Below are 26,851 nucleotides of genomic sequence, written 5' to 3' on the forward strand. Positions count from 1 at the left end.
TTAGATTTTTATCTAGTCACTTAGACTTAAACTATAACTTTTGATCAATAATAAAATGACGATCAATTGTTTTATATATATATATATATATATATATATATATATATATATATATATATATATATAATTCAGTTATGGTAGTTTTATAATTTTAACCATAATTAATTTCCTCTTGAAGATGGCAGAATATCCGAAAGCGCTCGGGCAAATTAAACTAGAATTTTGTAAGCTGTTTTTTAAAATTATATATCATAATGATAAATATCAGAACAAAAGAAATAGATACCATGCTTAAATAATTGGTTTAGTCGCGTTCATTATTTGTATCATTCATTAGATGTTTGCAGAATGAAATTTACAACTTTGCTGAGCGAATGTAAAAAAGTCATTGAAAAACTACGGATATTAATTTTGACTTAAATAATTTATCGGTCAACGTAAATTATTTCTACAATAAGAACCTTGTGTAACCCTAACTTTGTCTAATACACATCTATATTAGACAAAGTTAGGGATGTACAAATCCTGAAGACTATGATGTGCTCCAGAAAACCTATGAAAACAAACGTTCCTCTACGTCGAACACTAATGATAGCGGAGAAGAATTTGTACAACCATCGGATGGACAATGCGAAATAGAATTTGATTTGCAGCTGGAATATCTATAAATAAACAATCCTAATCTTGTTCGGCGATTCATAGAGACGTCAGGAGGAGGTAACCGATGGCTTATTAAGGGTGACTTCACACTGCACTTATTAGGTGTGGTTTTACCAGGGAGAAATGGATGATCATATTCAACTGTAGGGAGATAGCCCACCGGGCTGGTCTAGTGGTGAACTCGTCATCGCAAATCAGTTGATTCGAAGTCGAGATTTCTAAGGTTCAAATCCTGGTAAAGGCGAATTTGAATACTAGATCGTGGATCTTTGGTGGTTGGGTTTCAATTAACCACACATCTCAGAAATGGTCGACTGAGAACAGTCTCAGTCTCAGATGTGTCGTCTTGAAGTGTAGTCTTGTACAGACAAGACTACACTTCATTTACATTCTTATATATCAGCCTCTGAAGTAATACCTCTTACTGTGGTTCCGGAGGCTAAACAGAAAAGAAAGAAAGAGTAAAAGATCAAGTGATCAAGTGTGCCAATACTTCAGAGAACAATAATATAGCAGTGATGTGCGGTCTGATCATACAAGCTCGTCGTTCGTGGTGGCTACTGTATTCATATTCCGGTTTTCAAGAAATTTTAATTTTACTATTTGATAATTTCGTAAAAGTTTGGTTTTTCTGCTCTTAAAAACAGTTTTTAGTATAGTGACATCTTACTAATATGCCTTTCATTTGGTAGGTTTTGGGTTCAAATCCCAGTCAGGTGTGATATTTGGACATTAGCTGTAGTTGTAGGAGTAAATAAATAAATTAATGATTTCTTGCTATAACAATAAAAATAATATTGACCATCTTTTTTAATTATTTATTTTTTTATTTACACAAAACTCATTAGTTTACTTACCAATTTCTTATAATTAAATTTTCTACACGATAAGGCTTCACACAAATTAATCTATATCCGATTTTTTTAAGAAATAAATTTTTTACTCTTTATTAAATATTTTCTGACACAAAAATGTATTTATTTAATTAACTTTTTATTATTAGTTTTTCCTATTTTCTGGTCACTTCCATTTTTAAGAGAATTAATTTGCTCCAAATACTTAATTATTTCTGGTAACAGAATTGAATTATTATAAAACAATAACACCATTAATAGGATTTCATCACAAACAGTTTTTAAAAATAATTATGCATTATTAGATCATCAGATAAATATTATCCTATAAAATATGCTATTATCGTAATTGAAGGCATTATTGAAGGAAATTACCAACTTTTAATATAAATATGTATGTAGAATTAAATATTAACCAATCTTTTCACCTCAATAAAGTGTTTAGAAAAAATAATTTAATCATTTTAAGGTTAACGAAAAGTTATTGTTACTGATAAATATTACTTTAAAAAAGTAATATAAGTCTAGATAATAAAATAATTTAAAGGAGTATATTTTAGTGATCCTTAGTAGATTAAAAACTAAGGGGGCACCCGGGATTGAACCGAGGACCTCTCGATCTGCAGTCGAATGCTCTACCACTGAGCTATACCCCCTTTTCTCGTGTGGTCAATTATTATACTTTTTAATCATAACATTAAAAGTGAAATTTATCAAATTTATTTATCTTTATGATTATGAGTTTATTTTTAAAAATTTCACATTTTTATCCATCTTAAAAAAAATTATTCTTTGGCAATCTTTTTTCACTTGTCATAAAAAAGAAGATTCTTAAGGGTTCGAGCCTTTTTACTTCCTTCTACGAAGTAAAGGAAGTACTGTGAACACGAAAAATTTCGGTATTCAGATTTCAACGGAAATGACTAACTTCAGCATGACGTCTGTACGTATATACCTACGTACTTAGTTATCTCGCATAACTCAAAAACAATTAGCCGTAGGATGTTGAAATTTTGGATTTAGGACCGTTGTAACATCTAGTTTTTCACCTCCCCTTTTGATTGCAATCGACTGAATCAAAAGTATCCAAAATAGCCCAAAATCCAAGAACATTTGGATTTTGGACTTTTTCTTAACTGCAGTAATGAGCCCTCATTGACAGCTTTTCATCGATGTATCATAAGTGGTACTTATTTTCATTGGTTCCAGAGTTATAGCAAAATAAAATTTTAATTAATGAAATATTTGGATCCTACCAGGGGACGGCATATCGGTTCGAATTCGACTTCATCTCCTTTTTTTCATTTAAACATATTGATCGATTAATAACTAATTATTAACTATGATTGTAAAAAAAGTTTTACAGTAAATAATAATTCAATAACAACAAAAAAAAAAAGAAAAAAATGTCAGAAGTTATTAATGAAATAAAATTTTATGTACTTTTCATTTTAAAAATGTGTATATCCAATTTAATAGGCGTGCAAGGAAGTCTTGTCGTGTCCACATCAGATTTTTTATTTTATAAAATAGGTTGTTCTGGTAGTCTTAAAGCAATTTTTTTCCACATTACGTAGGTGGAAGATTTGCTTTATAGGTAGATGACTAGGTGCTCTTTCGGAATTTCTCCCCCCAAAATTTTTCTATTTTTTTAACGGTTTACGACGGATCGTACGTATATCATCATAACCTAACCAAACATAACCTACACTTGTTTCACTCACTAACCTCATCTAATTAACGTTTACGAATTAATAATTAATATAATTATAATATAATTAATGTATAATAAATTTAATAATATTTATAATATAATTATTAATTAAAATACGTATTATATACAACAATTATGCAATCTTTAATGATGGCTAATAGAGTTTGTTGGATTTTTATTTATGTGAATTTCTATGACGTCACCGATAAAAGGATGAGGAAGTTTTGTCCAATATGATTCTTTAACATAATGAGTTTCAACCAGTAGTACAATTATCGTTTAATAATATAAATATCGTTTTGTGTTTAAAAAGTAGCCTAATAGTAATTATGATTTATAATAAATGTTATTTTTAATAATATATTATTGAATTTTTACTTTCCCGTCTAGATAGCGCCATAGCAGAACTGTAGCTCTAGAAGGGAAAGTATAGAAATCGGTCCAATTTGGACATAAGCGGTTGTCACTGGTTGACGTTTTGACACCTAAGAAACCCAGAATACCAAAAAACCGGATGGAAATTTTCCGGATATTACGTTCGTATGTACGGGTGCTCAGTGTTGGCCTCTAAATCACCTTATATCTCCAGAACTATGGGACCTATTTTGACCAAACTTGGTCAGATTACTTCTATATATGGGGAATTAATGCCATTAAAGTTTCAACTAAAAAGATCAAGAGGTGAGGCTGTAGAACAAGGTCACCCTCAGTATCTCGAGATTTCGCCTAATTAAGATCATGTTTTTCTTAAGCACATTTGTTAACATTTAAAATATAACACTATTTACAAAAATGTTTTGGCAAAATCGCACCCCAAAAAAACTGTTGTAGTCTTCTGATATGTTGTGACGTCATAGGTGAGCGGTAGAATTAAATAAATGAATAATATTTAAAGTGTATAAAAGTAAGTCGGTCTGGCTGGGTCTCGTTCTCGATCGCCCGGTTGACTCGGTATCTGTTGCGTTAAGCCGCGCGGCTACACAAGTCAGCCGACTGTGCAAGTGAAATTCGTCCTGTGTAAGTTGTGAAATTAATAGTTTAGTGCCGATTGTGGCCTCAAGTACCGCCACACCCGGGCGAATTAAATTCGGTATGCGCGCGCGCTTTAATTTGAATAATTGAATTAAATAAATGAAGAAATATTATACTTAAATAAAATGATAAATATTTTAAATTAAGTTACGTGTATATTGTCCCCAAATGGCTTCGACGGCACGTGGCACTTAATAATCTTATGGTGCCCCTGAAAAGGGCCGTTTTTTGCGTTAAGAAGAACTGTTGGGTCCGGAAGCTGGTCTCCGGCGAAGTCGGGGAGTTGCGTCTCGTCCATTGAAGTCCGACCGGGCTTTCCCTCATCGGTAGTTGGGTCCCCACTACAGCGTGGCAGTGGCGGGCCCCAGAGCCCCGCAGTGTCGGGTCGGCGTCGGTCATCCTTCACCGGCGCGGCCGAGACGGTTCTCCCCGAGCGATCCCACGCTGGGCCGGCTACTGCTGCTGAGTCCGCCGGCCAGGGCGATTGAAGCCCGAGTTGTAGCTGGAGCAGGAAGGTAGCGTCCGCGTCCAGCGACTCCCTCGGCGGGCCGGCCAGGCCTGCTGCTCCGGCGAGGATGCTGGAATCCACCGGGAGGTTCCACGTTGAGCCGGCCAGGGAAATTCTTCTTCTTCTTGGTCTTCTCCGGGTGGTGGTCGACGATGAATTGCAAATTCACTCTCGTGCACGATCTTTATTGGAGCCTGAGAGTGGTGAGACTGCATCGCCGCTATGGTGGGAGAACTGCGCGGTGGGAGTGATGCTTGTATCGGCGCGTCTGTATACTGTGCGCCCCGCTCACATCATTGTTATTACACCGTTATCGCCCGCCGATATTAAATTAGGCATATATGTAGTAACAATATATATATATATAGTGTGTGGGTTCAAAAAAATGTTTGAACTATGTCTACATTTTCCCAATCCTGACTATACTAAACGAAATATTCAGTAGACTTGGGTCTGCAAATACGCTTCAGATAAATATTTAAAAATCACTTTCAGATTTTTTTTTGAATACCGATATTCTTAAGGGATGTGAAGGTATACGGCGCTTTGGCTCAACCAAAACAGCCACTGCCACTGTTACTGTATTATCAACATTACTGGCTGCACCTGCCTCCGGTTACTAGATTAAAAAACATAAAATAAAAAGATTGACCGCTACGGGAAACGCAAGTAATCATAGAAGGCGGGCGAAGTTACGACGGGAAACTAGTTTTATATATGTTAGAATGGAATCATCTTGAGGAAGGGAGATGAATTGATAAGATGTAGCTATCGATCCAAATAATTTTGACCATCGATTCAGTATGTGTAGATCAGATGGCTGTTGAAGCGGATTTTAGTATAACTAATGAAAATTTACCTTCTAAAATTTATGTACGTTAATCAAGTGATTTAATTATAATTTAACTAGTATCATTACGGTTCTAATTATAAATCCCACATCATCTTTGCGCACCTCCTGCTTAACCTTCCCAAGCAGCTCTGCATATATAGCACCTTCAGATTAGAGGACAATCTTCCCCGAACCTCCTTCAACTCGTTACTGGCCACCACTCCAATCTTCCTCTGTGTCCTATCATCCTCAATATATATCACACGCCTATTATTCATCCTCCTGTTTAGATACTCTACCACTTTTTTTTCTCAACGACCAGCCCTTCCGATCAGCTGTCGCCCCATATACAGCCGACACCGTATCTCTGCTAACTTCTTCAGCACCCGACATATGTCCTCAACTACTGTTTTTTCATTTGTGGACGAGTCTACCACGATCGTATAACACGATCCCCAGCGCCTTTCTTCCACATCACCCAGCAAAACCTCTGTACCGTTTTTCGACCACTAGCTGCCTCCGCTTTAATTTATTCTGTCGTGACGACCTCCAAACCGCAGTGACCCCTCTCCAAAAGTCTCTTACCGTAACTGATCTTCATATCCTTAACTTCAAACAAGGATAATCTTTATAAGGGTATCGTTAGTTAATAAAAGGTAATCATAAACTGAAAGTCGTCAACCTAACGTTTACTTCCAACAAGATGGGACACCATCATCTCTGGGGTTTACATATTAGGGATTACCTACATGAATATTTCCCTCAACGTTGGATTGACCTTCATGGACAAATTCCCTGGCCAACTTGATCCCCTGACATTACGCTACTCGATTTCTTTCTTTGGAGGTTTGTTAAAGATAGGTTGTATGCAGTGAATGTTCTCAACACTAATGAACTAAAAACAAGAATCGAAGGTGTAATTAATGGAATAATTGCAGACATTCTTCGTAATCTATGGCGTGAAATTAAATATTGTCAAGACATTTTACTCTCACAAAAGATTCTCATGTGGAACTTGTTTGAAGTTAACAAGTATTATAAACAAGACTGTTTAAAATTTCCTGTTCAACAATAAAACATACATGTATGTACATTGCTTTATTATTTTTTATTAACTCCTAAAATCCGCTGAATAATTTATGATCACTCTGTATATTTAAGTAACATATTACGGTGTTGATGACACTGTATAGAAACCAATATGCTGTTTTTAAACAGCTGGCGCGTGATAAAGATATCGATTTATTTTGAGGTAGTGTTAAGGCAAGGCAATTAAATTCAGCTTCAAATGGATTAAACTTAGTGGGCTGTTTACTGCACATATTATGACAAATATGATAAACACATATTATGGTAAACGGTAAAACAAACGGTAGGTAAGATATATTTAAAAGAAAATTAAATGTTTCACTGTTTAAATATTATCGAGTTAAAATAAAAATCTATGTGGAGCTTATTAAATAAAATTTCTCCTTATTTTATTTTCGAGTATATATAATTTCTACTTTATATAGATATAAAAAGAATTATGTTATTTATATTTTTATTGTTTTATATTACATTCTGGTTATGTTTTTGTTTTATGGTAACAATTTTCTTTCTTGTCTTATAGAATTGGTCGCTGTAATTGGACTCATTCTGTTATGTACAACAGTTAATTTAAATAAGGACTCCAACGCAGGGTCATGCATCTAAATCGACTCAGCCGTTGAACTTCTACGGTGGAACAATCGTATTTACACCCTAAGTACATTACATTCTTTTTTGGGGAAAAGAGAATTCAAGAATACATGCAGTTTTATTAATGTCATTAACATAAATTAAAATATACAAATCACATTAATAAATGACTCCAACTTATAAGTAACAAATGCCTCGTACGAGGTGCTCGCATCATCTCATACAGTCTAGCCTCATACTCAGTCCTTAAGAGAAGCCCATTATTATTAAACAGAATTTTTTTTAATTTACTTGATATTATTTTTTTTAACGTAGATTGAATTCTATTATTTTTGTAAGATTATTTATTTGATTGATTGAAATCATTCAGTTCAAACCCAGATCTCACAGTGATAAAGGCTCACAGTTCACAGTTCATTAATTAATGCAATTCATTAAAATTTATGCTTAAACCGGCAAACCTCCACTGCTATATGTGTATATGTACATATACATATCTATATCACACTCCCGATAACAAGGATAAATAACCCCACAAAAGTTCGAACTGTGTCCCACTTTATATGTTAGGGACTACCTACTTGAAAAATTTACCCAACGTTGGATCGGCCGTGATGGACCATTTCCCTGGCCACTTCGATCACCTGACGGTTACACCACTCGATTTTTTTCTTTTGGGGTTTGTCAAAGACATGGTGTGGGCAGTGAAAGTAATCAACATCTCTGTTTCAAACAGTTTTGTTTACAAAACTTATTTACTTCAAACAAACTCCATACGAGCACCTTGGGTGAGGCATATGTATATACTCCCGGTATACATATTTATGACACTCCCGGTAACAAGAATTCCAACGGTGGGTCATACAACTTAATCGGTTCAGTCATTGAGCTAATAAGGTGGAACAAACATGCGTGCATACACCTTAAATGCAGTACACTCCTTTTTGGGCAATCGTATAATAATAAAATAAAAATAGCCTTTTTTACATATTTATGAAAGATCACCCCTCCTTCAGGTTAAAAGTATTACTCTTACCAATAGTGTAGTATATAATTTTTATCCTCAGGATGTACAACAAATAATAATAGATTAAAATTAAATAAATTACTTTTGCAATAATTTTTGTAGAAAACACTATTAAAGAGAGTGAAATTTAAGGAAAATCTTTACAAAAGACTTTTAAACATCTTAATTTACCCCCTGAAAAAGCTTCCCTAAAGTTTTTCAAATGTCTTGAACTAAAGTAAGCAAAATAGAAACCACTTTTAAAATCCATCGATAAAATTTTCTGGCATTTTAATAATAATTGAAATTCAGAGGAATTCCCGGTATTTCAGAGAGAAGTAAAGGTTTCATTGTATTACAAATTGATGACATGAGTAATACTCTAGCAGACACGTAAAACAAAATTTAGTTGGTAGGAAGGTAGAATTACCTTACCGCAAACAGTGCATAACTGAGTGACGTAGCTAACACTATATACACGGCTTTTAGAATTACCCTTGAAAAAAAATTATACAAGAGAAATTACAATATATTTAAATTCTTCCCACAACTGTAACCATTGCGTAACTGCAAAAAATTCCATTACTATTAATAAATAAGAATAATGAGTCAAGCGATAAAAAATCATTATTATTGAAGGTTTCAAAAAGTATAAGTCTGACAAATGATCTTAAATATAGTTCCTAGAACCTAGATGTGAACACCACATGACTTCTTTTTACGCCTATTAAATTACATATACACATTTTTAAAAGTATATAAAATTTTATTTCACTAATAATTTCTGATTTTTTTTTATTGTTATTATTGAATTATTATTTACTGTAAAATTTTTTTACAATCACAGATTAATAATTATTAATAAATCAATATATTTAAATTAAAAAAAAAAGTTAAAAAAAGGAGATGAAATTTAAAAGATAAAATTAAAAAAGGAGATTCGAACCGACGTGGTTTCCCTTGTAAGATCCAAATATTTCATTAATTAATATTTTATTTGGCTATAACTCTGGAACCAATGAAAGTAAGTACAACTTATGATATATCCTTGAAAAGCTATCAGTGAGGGCTAATTAATGCAGTTAAGGAAAAGTCCAAAATCCAATTTTTTTTGGATTTTGGATTCTCGGTTAGCTGTTGACCGAGTACTACTCCTAGACTCGAGCAATAAATTTACAACGCGACTTGCAATTAAATTTCTCACGAGTTCATAATGATTTCATTGTAGAGCTACCATAAACACATAAGGATAGAAGTAGCTTTAGCTATAACGTACAAATTAAGTACACAGGATAAAGTACTGATAAGTACGCAAGATCATGGACATATTGACGCCACGATAGGAAAGTGTTCGTATCGTTATGCTCGGAAATGGAAAGGGAACCAAAAGGGATATGTTTGTACACAACAGGAATGTATCAGAACTTCTACGTCAAAAACGAGGGAAACGTTGAAGGAAAAAGAGTTTTTCAGGCTTTAATTGTTATTTATCAGTATTAGTCACACAACCATGAGGATAATGAACACAGCGTGGCTAGACGTGAAGAACTGTCTTCGCTCGCCTTGACCGACTAGTACATATGGGTTAGGAATCTTCATTTCAGCAGCGATTATAAACAGTTTGATTAACCACCCTAATATTTTTTTATTAATTAAAATTTTTTCTTGTGTCAAAATGTAAAAAAAAAACCAAAAACACTTAACTTTTTCTAACATATTAATCGAGTTAAGTAAAATTATCAAATATATCATTAGTTATTTATAATTTTTTTAGTTATAATAATAAATATTAATAATGTGTTATTAATTAAATTCTGTTATGATGAAGAAAATGTACATAGAATTGACCAATAGCTTACTATTATAATAAGCCTAACATTTAGTTAGTTGATAAGTGAAAAGGCAAGTTCTATTTTTGTCTTTACTTGTTAATATATTATGTTAAAAGATTACTTTATATCCTAAATGTAGAGAGAGAGATGATCTAGCGGGTGTTATGCAGTTCACAATGGCTATTAAGTGACGTATCAGTTACTCTCTTTCCCCCCGTTTCGTTCCCCTTCTTCCCCCTTTACTCCTCCAAACATGTATCCCTACTCTTTTTTTTCTACCAGAGCACAAGCTGATAACAGCTTGATTATCTCGCATTCACGTCCGGTTTGTGGCCAGTTGTAGAATTTTAGTGCGGTATATATTATTTCATTCTTAAAAATATATAATTTTTTTTGTAAATTTGCTAGTTTTTTTTTAATAATTTTATACGTGAAAAAGTGCATAGTGTAATGGTTTAGTGTAATTAAGTGTTTTTATTAAATTATTAGTGTAGTGATTTGATTACGTAATCTTTTTTTGTGTTTTTTATAGCAATTTGTGTATTATTTCATTTTATTTATTATTTTTATTACGTATTTATTGATCGATATGAAATAGTGCAGTAAAAGTGTAATTTTATTCAACACACATGTACGACCTACAACCATTTCTTCAGTTATATTATTTTTACCGACTATTTTTACCGTAAAGGTCGATTTGGTTGATTTTATAAATTAGTACGTTTAACGTCTACTGTAAGTTATTTTTCTTTTAATTAGATATTTTAGTGATAATTTTTTTAAAGTTTTTAATTTATTTACACCAAATTTATTATTTAGCGTATGACAGAATACGAAAATTAAAATAAATAAACAGCATTTATACCGTACAATCATCACAATAAATTACTTATACAATTAATTAATCGCACATACGTTGTTAACGTAAGCAAATTGACTTGGATGACGCCATCATAAAGTCATGGACCTTTGTAGCCTCGCCACAGGCATTCCTACACCACATGTTATCTAGTATGTCTCTCAGCTCCTTAGTTATTTATCAGGGAGATTTGAAAAAAGATCATTGTTACATCTACTGGGATTACTTCCTCTATTTAGAATGCAATCTTTACTATAGTAAAGACGCAAGTCGCTCTGAATTTCTTAAAATATTAAAAAATATTTTAGGAATACGATTATACTTCCGTTCAGTTAATTTTTGTTTTATACCGTATGCTCCATTAATTCTTTAAGGATATGGCGCATGAAAACCACGAGCGCACTCGTAAATTTTCCAGCACCGAAACGTTTGATTTTGTATTATAGCAGACTGTAAGAACATGATCCACAACTGCAGGCGGTTGGCTTCACGACAATATTATGAATTTACATTTATTTCAATATTTACTTCGAAACTTTCGATAAAATTATAATTTTTTTCGGCTTTATTAATAATAAGTAATAAATAAGGTGTTAAAAATTCATACGTTAAATAAAATTAGGAACGCTATCTATTTTCAATTATTAATTAGTCATAAGAGTAGTAACATTATTTACGAAATTAGTAGCGAGTGATGATAAATTCGCATGCTTGAACAGATATGGAATGTTTAGGATGAAAAGCAGAATTAAGTTTTCATACATATTACAATAATTGTTTAAATTTATTATAGATCAATTAGGCTCTGACGATACAAAATCATATAAACATTCATCATATGTTGACAAACATTCTCTTTCTTTTAAAATTAGACTACCATTGTTTCAACTACAATAGATATAGAGAACAATCACCTTAAAAAATAAAATTGAAAATATTTGCAGAACTAGTTAAAATTAGAGTAGCGTGTATATCATTTAAACACTACAAAAAGCACATGTTCTGTTGCATATTACTAGAAGTATATATTCAAATTCTGTTCGTAATCTGGATTAGATTACAAATTCTTATTTCTATATGATCCTCAAATTGGCCTGCTTGAGACAGTCTTATGTACCTTATACTTTGCAGGTAAAATTATCTGTGAGGTTACTTATTCAGAATCCAGGTAAAAAGATAAGTTACTTGTAACTTAATGTGTATATATATATAATATATATATATATATATATATATATACTAGCATACCCATTCACGCCTTGGTCCGCGTTATATGGTTACTTGTCCCGTCGCGGTCATTTTTTTATTTTATTTTATGTTTTTTAGTCAAGTAACCGAAGGCAGGTTCGCGTCGCACGGATAGTAACGCTGACAATGGCTGTGTTGGTTGAGATGCCACACCCCTTAAAAACTCGAATTTCAAAAAACTCGAAAATGGTTTTTAAATATATTTCTCAAGAATATTTGTAAGACAAAAAAGAGAGTATCCCAGTCGCGGTTTCGCCCGCACTAAATGGTTACTTGCGTTTCCCGTCGCGGTCATGGCTTCGCTCATCCTTCCCGTCTTGCCAGTGAGCTCTGCCCCTTGGACCCATTGAGTTGGCTAGAATTACTCCTGTTAATCCTCCAATGGTGAATAGAAATACGAATCCTATAGATCAGATTATTAACTCATGCTTGTGGGAATAATAATGAAAAATAAAAATTAAAGCCTGTCCAATTTATAAATAAATATCAGATTATTGTAATTTCTTCAAAGCAACAGTTTGGTCAGTACAGGACCCGAAATGTTTAGTGATCTAAGAATGAGGGTTTCAACACAGTCGGCCTCCATCTTAAAAGTATTAGTTTTAACTGAATACCCGTATGAATTACGGGTAAAAATGTATTTTGCCGAGTTCTTAGCACTAACCGACAAACGCCACTAGTAGTGACCGTTCTTCGTTTCTCATTTTTTTAATTATTTATATTTTATGTTTTATAGTAAAGTGACCGAAGGTAGGTGCAGCAAGTCGCGTCGCACGTAGAGTAACAGTGGCTGTATTGCTTGAGCCGTTGACCAGTACACCATCGCACTCCTGAAAATATCGAAATTAAAAAAAAACCGAAAATGGTTTTTAGATATTATCTGAAGAGTATTTGTAAGCCCTAATCTAGTGAATATCATGTTTAGTATAGTCGGAGATAGGGAAAATTTGTAATCATTATTCTTATTTTTTTTTCTATCTTCCTTCATCCTTTTCAAGATCGAATTTCGAAAAATCTAGAAATTGGTGTTTTAATATTTACATGAAGAGTACATTCACCAAAAATCAAGTTGATATCTTCATTTGTTACCGAGAAATTAAAAAAAAAAAAATCGTAATTGTCATTATTATTTCATTTAACCCTTAAAATTCGGAATTTCAAAAAAAAATCATTTCTTATTGTGCAGTTACACGGTAAGAAGAAGATGGATTCAAATTTTCATCATTTTATCCTCAGTAGTTTTTGCTGGGCGTAGATAAATCTGTTAGTCAGTCAATCACAGGACAATTTGCTTTGTATACTAAGTCAATCTTTTCAAGACCCATATTCCTCTGTACTAATATACAATATAAACCAAATTGATCTACCTAAGTACAGAAATATACATTAACAAAGATGACACTTACCCTATTTTTTTATTACAAAAACATTTTCGTGGAAACCCACATCTTCAGTTTTAATTTATTTTAAACTGTTTATATTAAGTTACATACTACACTCAAATACATTCAAATTTATCAAGATAAATAAATTTTTTTTATTTTAAAAATTAAAAATAAATTAAAACTTTTTTTTTAAATATAAATTATAGAAATAAAAAATTATACTTTTAATTTTTAAAATAAAAAAAATTATATTTACCATGATAAATTTGAATTTAGTATGTAATTTGATATAAACAGTTTAAGAAAAATTATAACTGAAGATGTGGGTTTACACGAAAACGTTTTTGTAAAGATATGAAAAAATAAGTCATCTTATTTAATGTATATTTCTGTACTTAGGTAGATAAATTTGGTTGGTTTATATATATATATATATATATATATATACGTACTAACATCTTCCGTTCCGGCTTCACCCGGGCTAAATGCGTACTAACCTCAAAAATTGGGAATAACGTTTTAGTAATTTTGAATGGGCTGTTGCTCTTATAGTTACCGCTCTTCACAACTTACCTGATAAAATAAATTGTTTAGATGAAAGATGTTTTCCCAAAATCAAATTTATAATGGAATCTGGAGGATGTTGAACTTGTTCAAGAATTACTTTGCACCAAGCACAGCAAAGTCCAGAAGTTTCATCATTCCATTTTTTGTTCGTGCAATAGTTACATACATTAATCATGTTACCTATTTGATTACATTTCAATTTCAGATAGTCAATTTCAGGGTGATAATTAAAAGCTAATTTGAGATTTAACATATTTTTCGGTTTAAATCAATTTTGAACCGAATGTATACTTGGCTGTTCAGATCCGTGAGAACGCTCTGGTGTTCTCCATTTTTGTCATCCATTTTGTCTACGATCATAAATTCTAGTAACCCTAGAAGTTCTTCCTATCCATCTTGCTGCCTGGGGGTTATGAAAGTAGTAATATCAAATTGAAAGTTGAATCTATGCCAATTATGTGTACGGCTTATCATGATAGAACTTCTTAATTCATTATATAAAAATCTATAGAGTGCTACTTTACTTGCGGGTTGCTACTAGATTAGAAAATGACATTAAATTTAGTAAAACAAATAATAAGTTTCAAAATCTTTACCACAAATAACTTTGAAAATATAATTTTCACTGAAGGTGAAAATAATAAAAATTGGTCCTGTAAACTAATATTTGTTATATTAAATATTTTTTCCCTTTTCATTGCTTCAAATAATAGTACATTATGCAACTAGGTTATAATAACAGCCATTGATGCAGGAGTGTGAAGTAAGTTACGGCATTCGTCAAGGCTCGTATCGTAAACTTAGCAAAAATGCTGTAATGGCCATTTTAGAGAGTTGCATACAGTATTTCTGCTACGACTCAGAAAATATTGGGATTAGTGATTTAAATCAGTGATAGAATGCATTGTTTATGGTATAACTATTTAATTTCCAAAAAAATACATTAAACAATACATTTTCATGGTAATAGGCTATTAGCCATAAATTCTGCCTTTTTTATAATATCGATCGGTGTTATAGATATTTATCCTCAGAATCAGACAGACATAATTAACAGAAGTATAAACAGTGCAATGTAGAAAATTAGTTAACTAATAGATGAACTTTCAAATTAACCTCTTCTTGCTACAAATCGGATTAAAATCAAAGTAAAAAATCTGATGTGGACACCACATGATTTCCTTTACACCTATTAAATTATATATACACTTTTTTTTTTAAATGAAAAGTACATAAAATTTTATTTCATTAATAACTTCTGATATTTTGCATAATTTTTTTTTATTGTTATTATTGAACTATTATTTATCGTAAAACGTTTTTACAATAAGAGGTTAATAATTATTATTAAATCAATATGTTTAAATAAAATAAAAAGAGAGATGAAGTCTGATTCGAACCATGTTTAAGGGGAAGGTACATGATTGTGCCGTCCCCTTATAAGATCCAAATATTTCATTAATTAAAATTTCATTTGGCTATAACTCTGGAACCAATTGAAATAAGTACCACTTATGATATATCGTTCTCAATGAGTGCTTATTACTGCAGTTAAGAAAAAAATCAAAAACTGATTTTTTTGGATTTTGGGCTTTTTGGACACTTTTAGTTCATTCGATTGCAATCAAAAGGGGAGGTGAAACACTAGATGTTACAGCAGTCTTAAATCCAAAATTTCAACAATCTACGGCTAATCGTTTCTGAATTATGCGAGATACAAACAGAAGTACGTACAGACATCACGCCGAAACTAGTCAAAATGGATTCAGGCATGATCAAAAAGAATATTTCCGTTAAAATCTGAAAACCGAAATATTTCGTGATCACAATATTTCCTTTACTTCCTACAAGGAAGTATTAATGTGAGCACATACGACAAACAAACAAACCCAACACCATCCTTTTTACTTCCTTGTACGAATTAATGGAAGTATTGTGATCACGAAAAATTACGGTTTTCAGATTTCAACGGAAATATTCATTTTGACCATCCCCGAATCCATTTTGACAAGTTTCGGCGTGACGTCTGTACGTATGCACGTACGTATTTCGCGTAACTCAAAAAGGATTAGCCATAGTATGTTGAAATTTTGAATTTAGGGCTGTTGTAACATCTAGTTGTGCACCTCCTGTTTTGACTGCAATCGACTAAACCAAAAGTGTTCAAAAAAGCCCAAAATCCAAAAACAAATTGGATTTTGGGCTTTTTCTTGTCTATGTTTCTTTTTCTTACTCTAATAATAAGCCCTCAATGAGCGCTTTTCATAAGTGTTAATATTAAGTTGTACTTATTTTAATTGGTTCCAGAGTTGTAGCCAAATGAAATTTTAATTAATGAAATATTTGGATCTTACAAGGGAAGGCACATCAGTTCGAATCAGACTTCATCTCCATTTTTTTTTTTTAATTTGTTTTAATTTAAATATATTGATATATTTATAATTATTAATCCGTAATTGTATAAAAAAATTACAATAAATAATTATTCAATAATAACAATAAAAAAAGTAATATGAAAAAAGTTATGAGTGAAATAAAATTTTATGTACTTTTAAAATGTGTATATGTAATTTAATAGGCATTATTACATTTGTGTATACGTAATAAATTTGGTGAAACAGATTATTTAACATTAATTAAAAATTATAATTTAGAATCGTATTGTTTTTGGATTTCCTAGTTTAATGTCTGTTTAATTTTATTTAATTATTGTGGAATTTTTGTATAATTTTATCTACCTTAAAGTTAACTACAGAGTGACTGAAAAAAACTTCACACTAACAACATATACACTTAGGCATACATTCCCGATCTTTAATAAATTGCAAATAATTCTTATATTTTAGCGCATTACTCCTTTGATATTGTCGGACAATATTCTCCCTAAGCCGGAGTTGATCATCATTACGTTTATTTGTTTTTTGTTGCAGATCATTTAATCGCTCTTTGGTTTGATACAATTCTTTTGATTTTAATTTGTGTACACGTTCTCTAATTTCAGTAATTGTGTAACTGTACACTTTATTAAAGAATTGGAGGATGGTATCTCACTTTCAAATGAAATAAATTTAAATTAAGTGCAGCAAAAATGTGTATACGTAATTTAATTGGCGTACAAGGAAGTCATTTGGTAACCACATCAGATTTTTTATAGGAGTAATATATACACGTGTCTGTAATGCACATTATCTTGATCACCCCAAGAAATGAGGGTCTGGCTACACCATAGATAAAAAACGATTGTATGGTATGTAAATATATGGGAAGCTGTGGTCATACCTTGATCAGCGTCAAAGAATATTCATTAATTTTTTTTTTTTCCAAAAAGTATAGAAAGTGTATTAGTATAGAAAGTAAATCAGTCAAATATTGTGGTATGCATTTTTTTACATTTCTCAATGTTTCATGACCCGAGACCCAAAAAATAAAAAAAAGCATGGGTGTAATGTTCGTACATACGTATGTACTTGTGTTGGCAAGTTTGAAGCTTAATAACGTTTGACTGGATGACTAAGTTTGTTTTGTAAACCCTTTGAAATTAATTGTTATTAGAAGTTTCATTGGCAGATAATATTATCTTCCAGAAATATACCGTATCTTTAGCAAATATGGCATTTTTTACTTAATTATGTTCATTAGAAATTAATAATTATTTCATATGAATCGTGCTGCTAATGTTTTATAACTTTAATAAAATAAATTGCCTTTTATTTTTAGGATATTCATAGATTGCAATTATTATTCTGTAATAATTGTTATTTAATAAATTAAGCTTAAAAAAATAAACATGAAACTATCGACGCAATGCTATTTTTATATCCTAGCTATATAACGAATTATTACATAAAATAAAAAATTATTGAAAAAGTTATTTCTAGTTTTAATAATCATATCAGTTAATTCATAATCTAACGCCATTATTGTATCAAAAACGAATTTTAGATTTCATAATGTTAACATAAAATAATAAATACATAGTTTATAGTCACAGTATTATTAACAGCCATGAGTATAATAACTGAATTAATTGCCATATGGCCTTTATTTGTTTAAACTATGACATGCAAATATTATTCATCCGATATAGACAAGAAAATTACTTTTTTATCAATAGATAAGAATTAAAAAAAACTATGATAAAATTGATAAGTGAAATTACATTTTACGCCTATAAAATTATAAATCAATATTATGGGATTAAATTTTCATTTATTAATGAAATAAATGTTATGTTATCTCTTCGATAAATTAAACTGTTTTACTTTTACATTTTATTTTCATTAAATTCTATAAAAAATTGCAAAAGCAATTGTTTATATTGATAAAATTTTCTCTATTTGATAACAGTCTGCCGAACTCCGAAGCGTGATAGTAGGGTCTCTGTCAATCATCTGGGTAAAGTCCCAAATCAGTTAAGTTCTCAGTTCAAATGCCGGTCATACTTAACATGTTTCATACGTAGTAAAAATCAATTCTCATAGAAGACAAAAGAGGGAGATAATTGTCAACAGCTTGCAGTTGCCGGAAAGAATAAATAATTAACTATTCATATTAAGTAATACGTAATAATATCATAATCTTATATATATAATTTAATTTTTCTTTGTTTGTTTTTTGTTCCTTATGCGTTACTACAACATTCATCCGTGTTTTTGTTATTTTTTTACCTTCGGGACCACCGTTAGGTGTTGATTCAGAGGATGAGATGAATGATTTGTAGCGTATGAAAATGCCATGCCTGACCGGAATTCGAAACCGGAACCTCCGGAAGAAATACCATTCATCCGATTGCGATGAAACTTTGATGGGTTTTGCGCAAGCCCGCGAAGGTATCTGAATTAGTTTGGACCCGCTAGTTGGCGCTGCGGTCGACATAATTCGATAAATTGTATTTATGGTTCGATTTGGCGCATATTCATAAAATATATTAGTTACGTGAAAATAAATATTTTTGCAAAAAATGGACTCGCTAGGTGGCGCGAGATATTTCGATAAATTGTATTTATGGTCCGATTTGGCTCATATTCAGTATTTATACATTAGTTTCATGAAAAGAAGTAATTTTGAAAAAATGGACCTGCTAGGTGACGCTGGATATTTAAAATTCTAAATCTAGGAAAATTCTAAACCTAGAAAGAATCTAATTCTAAACCTAAATCTAGATATTTAAAAAAATTGTATTTTTGGTCCGATTTGGCTCTTATTCAGAATATATGTTAGTTATGTGAAAAGAAATATTTTTTGCGAAAAAGAAAGGAATGGAAACACGAAAAGTAGTGAAGAGGGGAATGTGTGAATCTTCACACATTCCCCTCGAAGAGATGAAGAGGGAAAAGGGAAAAGGGAAAAGTTAAATTTGTGATGTTCCGTAATGTTCAGTTTTTTATGTTTTATCAAAATTGTTTTATGTGTTAATTTAATATATATATATATATATATATATGTGTGTGTGTGTGTGTGTGTGTATGTATGTATGTATATATGTATGTATGTATGTATGTATGTATGTATGTGTGTGTGTGTGTGTGTGTGTGTGTGTGTGTGTGTGTGTGTGTGTGTGTGTGTGTGTGTGTGTGCGCGTGTGTGTGTGTGTGTGTGTGCGCGTGTGTGTGTGTGTGTGTGTGAAGATAATCCTCATTATCTTGATCATATCAGAAAGAAACTATGGATAACGAAAGGTTTGTCTATGTGGTATAAGGAAAGCTGTGGTCAAGCTTTGATCAGCGTCACAGAATATTTAACATAAATTTTTTTAACTTTCATGGCAGTTTTCTGCAAGAAGAAAAACGGGATATCAGTCAAAAAATGGGTAATGGTTTTTTTGCATCTCTCGACGTTTCATGACCCAGGGATCCCTAAAAACTTAATAAAGAGGGGGATAATTTTCGTAAATACATATGTATGTTGTAGTGCTTAAAGCTTAATAACTTTTGACTGGATAAACCGATTTTGATGAAATTCGGCATAGAAGCTCGTGTATTTCTTGGTAAAAGTTGCGAGTCAATTTCTTCAAGGGGTGAGGTAGGTAGTTTCTTTAGGGTAAAATTTTCTCAAAGATTTGCAAACAGCTTAACTTTATATTAAGCTTACTCAGTACATACCTGCATGATTAGTTTAGCTTTTTTAAATTTTCCTCTGAAATTCTTTCCCTCCCCAAAAATTTGAAAAAGCTCTCTTTTTATTTAATGCATAATTTTAACCGAATTTTGTTTACGTTTCCTAAGAATAGTAGGAGTGCAAGTGGCCCAAAAAAATATTTTAGGCGCCAATATTGGGAATGGAGGAGCCGATCGAGTTTAATAATTCAATTTTTTGAATTTATTTACTTTATTTAAACTTTAATAATATTATAATAAAATTTCGTCATAATTCACCCTCACCCCCAAAGAAGTAATCTTAGGTAACTTTTTGTTGATTGTATATTTTTTACCCACGACGGAACGGAGAAGTTATATGCGTTTGAGGTAAGACGTTTTGTGCGTGTATGTATTACCATTTTCCTCAAAAATTACTGGACCAATTTCGATGCGGTTTTTTGCATCACATAGATATCACTCCAGAGCAGGTTCTTAGATATGTTTTACGGTTATAGTTTACCAGGGGGTACTGCAGTAGATATGTTTCTCTAACACAGCTGGGACGATTTGGATGCGATTTTTTGCATTACATAGATATCACCTCAGAACAGGTTTTTTTGGTTTGTTTAACCTTTGGAACCACCGTTAGGTATTGCTTCAGAGGATGAGATGGTTGACAATGTAGCGTGTGAAAATGCGACGCCTGACCGGTATTCGAATCCGGGATCTCCGGATGAAAGGCCGAGACGTTATCACTCGCACCACGGAGGCCCGCAGGGCAGGTTTTTAAATTAGTTTTACGGTGTAAGCCCGCTAGGGGGCGCTGTAGTAGATATGTTTCTTCAAAACGGCTTTTGAATGTTTCTAAGTCTTTCTAACTGTATCTTTCTTCACAACTTAAAACCAATGCCAACTTTCTTCTACACCCAAGATGGTTTATATTGTTAAAATCGTTTGGATAAAATAATTAAAAATGTTCATTATAATAATATAATGGTAATAATAACGTATTTTTTTCATATCTTTATTTGTAGTCGCATCAACAATTAAAGACATTAGTGACTGGATTGTAATTGTAATGTACAAATATATCTGTAATCTTTAACAGACTCAGATCCACCATTTCTCAGACGTGTGGTTAATTGAACCCCAACCACCAAAAAACATCGGTGACCAAGATCTAGTATTCAAATTAGAATAAAAGAAAATCATTATAAAATTAACCGTAGTAAAGGAGTTAACCTAACAAACTTTACTATGATTTGAACCTAAGAACCCTCTCGATTTCACCACTACACCAACCCGGTGGTAATTATAATTTTTGATATGTGAAAATATCAAACAAATAAATTTACCACTAAAAGTTCTGAAGGGAAAAAATTATTTTATTTTCATTAAATTGTGGGAAGCTCTTTCCCATTAAATTGTGGGAAACTGCAACAGAAGCGTAATAAAAAGTTTTCTCGTACTCCGAAGTAATGAGCTGAGTTACATTAAAGCAGTTACTGTCTGAATTTGAAGGATATGGAAATTATGGTTTTTAATGTGGTTATTTTAACAACCGTAAATCTAAACATATTGATAAGAAAAAACGTTTTATTTTAATTTATTTTTAAATACCGTCTACATAACTCATATTTATGTCAACGAAACAATGTTCTGCAGCTCATTTTTTATCTTTCTAACTCGTTCTGACTTTTTAAGAGAGCCCAAGAGATGATTTATTATATTTCAGATTGGAATAAATGCAACTTTTCTTGCTGTTATAGTTTGTATAGTTTTTCTGAAGTAAGCAGAAAAGCTTCATCATTAAATTCCTTGCATAAAAATAAATAGAAAAGATTTACATAATTATAATCATATTCCTTTGCCCTTTTTATCTTTTTTCTTTCGACATTTATATCTGAAATGTAAAAAATATTATTCTATTTAAAACGGGTATGTTAAATTTGTTATATTTCGGTAATTTTTTGTTTGTATTTCTTTTTTTTTAATTTTGTTTCATTAGAGAAATTCTTAATAATTTTATTGTGAAAAAATAACATATTAATTATCTTTAAGTTTTCAATTTATATCGGAATTCATTACTGTGGGAATAAGCGAGGAAAAGACGATGTTATTCTTTCTACTGAATGAATTATTTGCAAAATTGTTTTTGAATTTTAATGATTAGTAAAAATTTAAAGTTATAGGGGGTTTTAATTGGTAGATTTTTGTAAGTAACATGCAACACTTCTTCAGTTCTTTACAAAAGATTACGTCTCACCCATAATAACAATGAAAATCCATTGTACATCTCTGTAGCGGTAAACATTTCTGTGATTTATTCGCTTGAGATGAATTTATGGAAAAAACATTTTACACATTTAAATATTAAAGCAAGTAAAATCTGAAAAAAAACTTTCAAAGGAAAAGTAATTCTTATAAAATCTTTCATCTCAGAAAGTGATAAGTGCTGATATCTAGAGAAGCAATATGGAATAAATAAATTAATCTATGCGAACTACCATTTAATACTTATTACACTATACTGTTCAAGGAATCCATCATACCGGATAAGCACCTCCACCTTATATTTAAAACCCTTTTTAAAATCCACCACTTTGGAAAAAAATAAGGCCCAGGTTGATTTATAGGTATTATTTACGAGTCAAACTACAACCAAAAAAATGTTAATTCCATAGAGCTGTACACTTTTAAAATGGATCAAGCAGCCTTTTAGCGAAATAGGAATGTCTAGTACAGGAAGAATGCTAACTTTAAAAGGAAAGGATTAATTGATCGGTAACGGAGGATCCAGCCACAGAATATCCTCTAAGTGAGATAAAGACCGTTCCACAAATGAGCTCTCTCCAGAGTGGGCATCTTGTTTCACAACTAGCCATCAAGATAATGGTAAGTTGTGAAAGAGTATAGTTTTTTTACAAGTTTTTGGAGCAGCATACTGACCACCAACGTTTTTCGACCAGCTCAAATATATTATACAATAAATTGCTTTTGCTCGTACTATTTTGCTGTCTAAGAAGGGATTGACAGCAAAATTTTCTGAAGATCGGTGACAGTATGACCTAGGTTAAAAGAGTTCAAGAACTGTAATCTTTCATATCATCAACGAAAATAAAATTCTATATATTGTTTTGTTTTGGCGCAATTTGGATCACTTTTTTTTTTAATGAAGCTTAAAATGTTTTCGAAGAGTTATTTTTACTACTTTTTCAACCTTTAGTTTTATAAATATTGTTAAAAAAAGCATTTTCTCCTTATAGAAAGTTATTAATATTATTTTTCTATCAATCTTCATCTAATCTCTATCGTTATGATCGAAAATATGTATTCAATCTTAATAAATTGTTCAGAAAATTGCATCCTGATAACAGAAAATAATTTATAAAATTTATTTGTTTCATTTACTGTTTTTCTTTAATATTTAATACTTTCTAGGAGATTTCTGCTTATCAGGACTTTTTTAATATCACTGATAGTAAACATAATTCTAAATATTTTTGATATTTTAGATTATGTTTTCAAATAAATGATAAAAAAAACCATCTAATGAAGAGATCTCGGTCAAGTACCAATACCGTTGGTAAAAGTAATAAGTGCAAAATATTAATTGTGTAAATAATACATATCCAACACCGTCATTAAATAAATATGTAGAAAATTTTACAATTTTTTTCGAAGATCGGTGTAAAAGAACATATTGCCTGCTGCATCATCCAAGTTAGCGATATTATTATTATTATAATTTAGCCAGCTAATTAGTATAGTGGTTAACATGTTGATTTCTAGATTGCTGATTTCCGGTTCCATTACCGGTAAAGATTTGGTGATTTTTCACTCACCATTTTATCCATTTATTCCTCCTCATTAAAGCACATGTACATGTTCAAGTGCGTTCGGGGATACAGAATTAAAGTATAAAATAAAATAAATGTTCTTATTTCTTAAGAAAAATTTTCATTTATTCCAGAACTGTTTTGCGTCTGAATATGCTCTATTGAAATATATCTACAAGTCGTTCATTTAGCTGGAAACCCAGTTGTTGAAGCTATCAATCCTGGCTCAGTTTCAAATTTATGATGGTCTCGTGATATCTCTATTTATTTAGACATTAATGAAAAAAAAATTGGCATCTTTCAGTATAACTGAAAAAACAGATTTTTAATTAAATACTGTAAATATTTTTTTTCGTATGTTTATATTTAAAATAATTAATATGGATTTTAATCAAATCTGTTTTTTATTTTTAAATTAATTGTATTTTGTGATGCTGCTCTAATCAAGGATTTATTATAGTTTTCCTTGATCCATCAAAGCAAATTATGGGGGAACCAGTTCCTTTTTTTATCTATTCCTAAATAAAGTAGCTTATCTACCCAAACCTGACGTTATTTATACAATTTATTACCAGTAGTATGTGGCAATCAGAATAAAAAATTTATTTATTTATTTATACATATATATATATATATATATATATATATATATATATATATTTCTCCAGTTTTCCAGCTACTGCCGGGTCTGGGTGTGTGTGTATATATAGGCAAATTCAATACCGCTACCGGCTTGCCAGGCTTGACCTAGCTGCAGATGCAGTACAATGTAAGTGTAAATATATTAGTAAACAAGTAGTCTGGAACAGACTCAGGGCGACCACTCCTGAGACATGTGTTTAATTGAAATACAACCACCAAAAAACACCGGTATCCACAGTCTAGAATTCAAATCCATATAAAAGCAATTGCCTAGATTTTCGAACCTTAGAACTCCCGACTTCGAAAATCAATTGATTTTGTGATGACGAGTATAACCACTAGTCACTAGACTAACCCAGCGGATTTATTTATACTTAATAAGTAAAATTCTAAAACAAAAAATATTCGTGAATGGAAAAACTGCATATTGCAGCCGAACTTTACTAAATTGCAATTGCATAACTGCAATAAGAAAAAATAATAAAAGGTTGAAAAAAGATTCAATTTTATGCCCCTCCCAATACAATTCATAAATGAAAGGATAAAATAATTCAAAAAAGTCTTTACATCCTACGGATGTTTTAGTTAAACTAAAATCAAAATAAAACCACGGTGAGGGAAGCGGTGGAAGCGGAGGAAGTAGATAGTGAGAAAGGAACACATTTTATAAAATGGGTCCCCAAACCAAAATAAACAAACCCAAACTACACAAATCCTTCGGAAGGTCGCAATAGTTTTATCAAGAATGGGAACAACTCGTTAATGATAGATGATTTTATGTTAACCAATCCAAATATATATTGCAACATTAAAAATTCCATTTGCTGGAGATACTAGAGAGTTAGTGAACCTAAGGCATCTTTAAGAAAAAAGTGTCTGAAAATATCCAAGAGCATTATACAAACCACTCATTCAGGTTCTAACTTGAGGTTTTGAACTGAATTTTTTATTAAGAATGTCATTTTTGTTCAAAAAAATTACTAGATATATTTAAAAATTTTAATTTTCATTTGTTCTACAAATTTATTTGTTAATTTGATTTCAACAAAGGGAATTTTTAATGGAAATATTTTCCATTTGAATTTTATATTATTTAGGAGGTTTGGCTTGGCTTAACTAGATACATCAGTTATTAGACTTATTATATTGCCACCAAATAAAAATCGATCGATCCTAATGCAACTCCCTTATTACATCATACCAAAGATTACTTCACGATTGTCAGTACATTCAGTATGAACCTAACATAGTTAGAGGTATAAATATACCGTAAATAACGAAGAAGGATCAAGAAAAATGAAAAGAAAGTTCTGTTTTTGGATTAACTGTAGATCTAGAAAAACAAATCACGAAGAAGCTGCAGCTACATGTTGTTAGAGCTCATCTCGTCTTTAAATCATTGTGAGGCATCAAGGCCCATTTACCTAGGATAGAAGCACACAATAATGATGAAACGGGATTAACTAGCTCAAATTTAGTTTGTCCTTTCCCCATTTATTTTGTTTTTATATTTGGCAGAAATAAACTTCAAATATTTCTAGAAAAATTTCTAGCGTTTAGATAAAAATATTTAGATCGTTACTTTGCATTTAAAAAAAAATAATTTAAAAATGTGCAAAAAATATCCAAAAACCTTTTTTTTATATTAAAAAACGTTTGCGCAGTTCTGAGCAAGAAGACCGATCTTTCGTTGTTTTATTTTGTTTGAGAAGATATCAAGTAATTTTAATCTAAAATATTAACAAAAAATATGAATATCAGAAGAGGTACAATTATTGTTTTAATAATATTTAAATATATCTTATGTTTAAAAGAAAATTAAATTATTATATCCCTAATATAATTAAGTAGCTTTTTTTTAAGTTATTTTGTTATATAAAATAAATAATAAAATGTTTTTAATGATTTATTCACATGAAACTTTGTTTTAGTAAATTAACAATATTGTCTTACTACCTCTATCTACTTTGGAAAATACTTAAAACATTTATAAAAAGAAACGTCAACGTTCAAACTTACCCCATCATAATGAACCACTCTTCTTACTTGCCCCGCTAAACGTTTTTCATTCTTAATTGGGCGTAATTCAAGAAGGATGCAACCAATCTTCATAAAA

At 31.1% G+C, this 26,851-nt stretch overlaps 1 non-coding gene across 1 annotated transcript; it reads right to left on the minus strand.

Moving 5' to 3' along the window:
- Nucleotides 1–2,098: 2,098 nt before the first annotated feature.
- Nucleotides 2,099–2,170, minus strand: TRNAC-GCA (transfer RNA cysteine (anticodon GCA)). The gene has a single exon. It is a non-coding gene; the product is annotated as a tRNA-Cys (tRNA).
- Nucleotides 2,171–26,851: the final 24,681 nt, after the last annotated feature.

The sequence above is a fragment of the Lycorma delicatula genome, chromosome 1, assembly GCF_047948215.1.
Source record: "Lycorma delicatula isolate Av1 chromosome 1, ASM4794821v1, whole genome shotgun sequence".
In the NCBI taxonomy this organism is placed as follows: domain Eukaryota; kingdom Metazoa; phylum Arthropoda; class Insecta; order Hemiptera; family Fulgoridae; genus Lycorma; species Lycorma delicatula.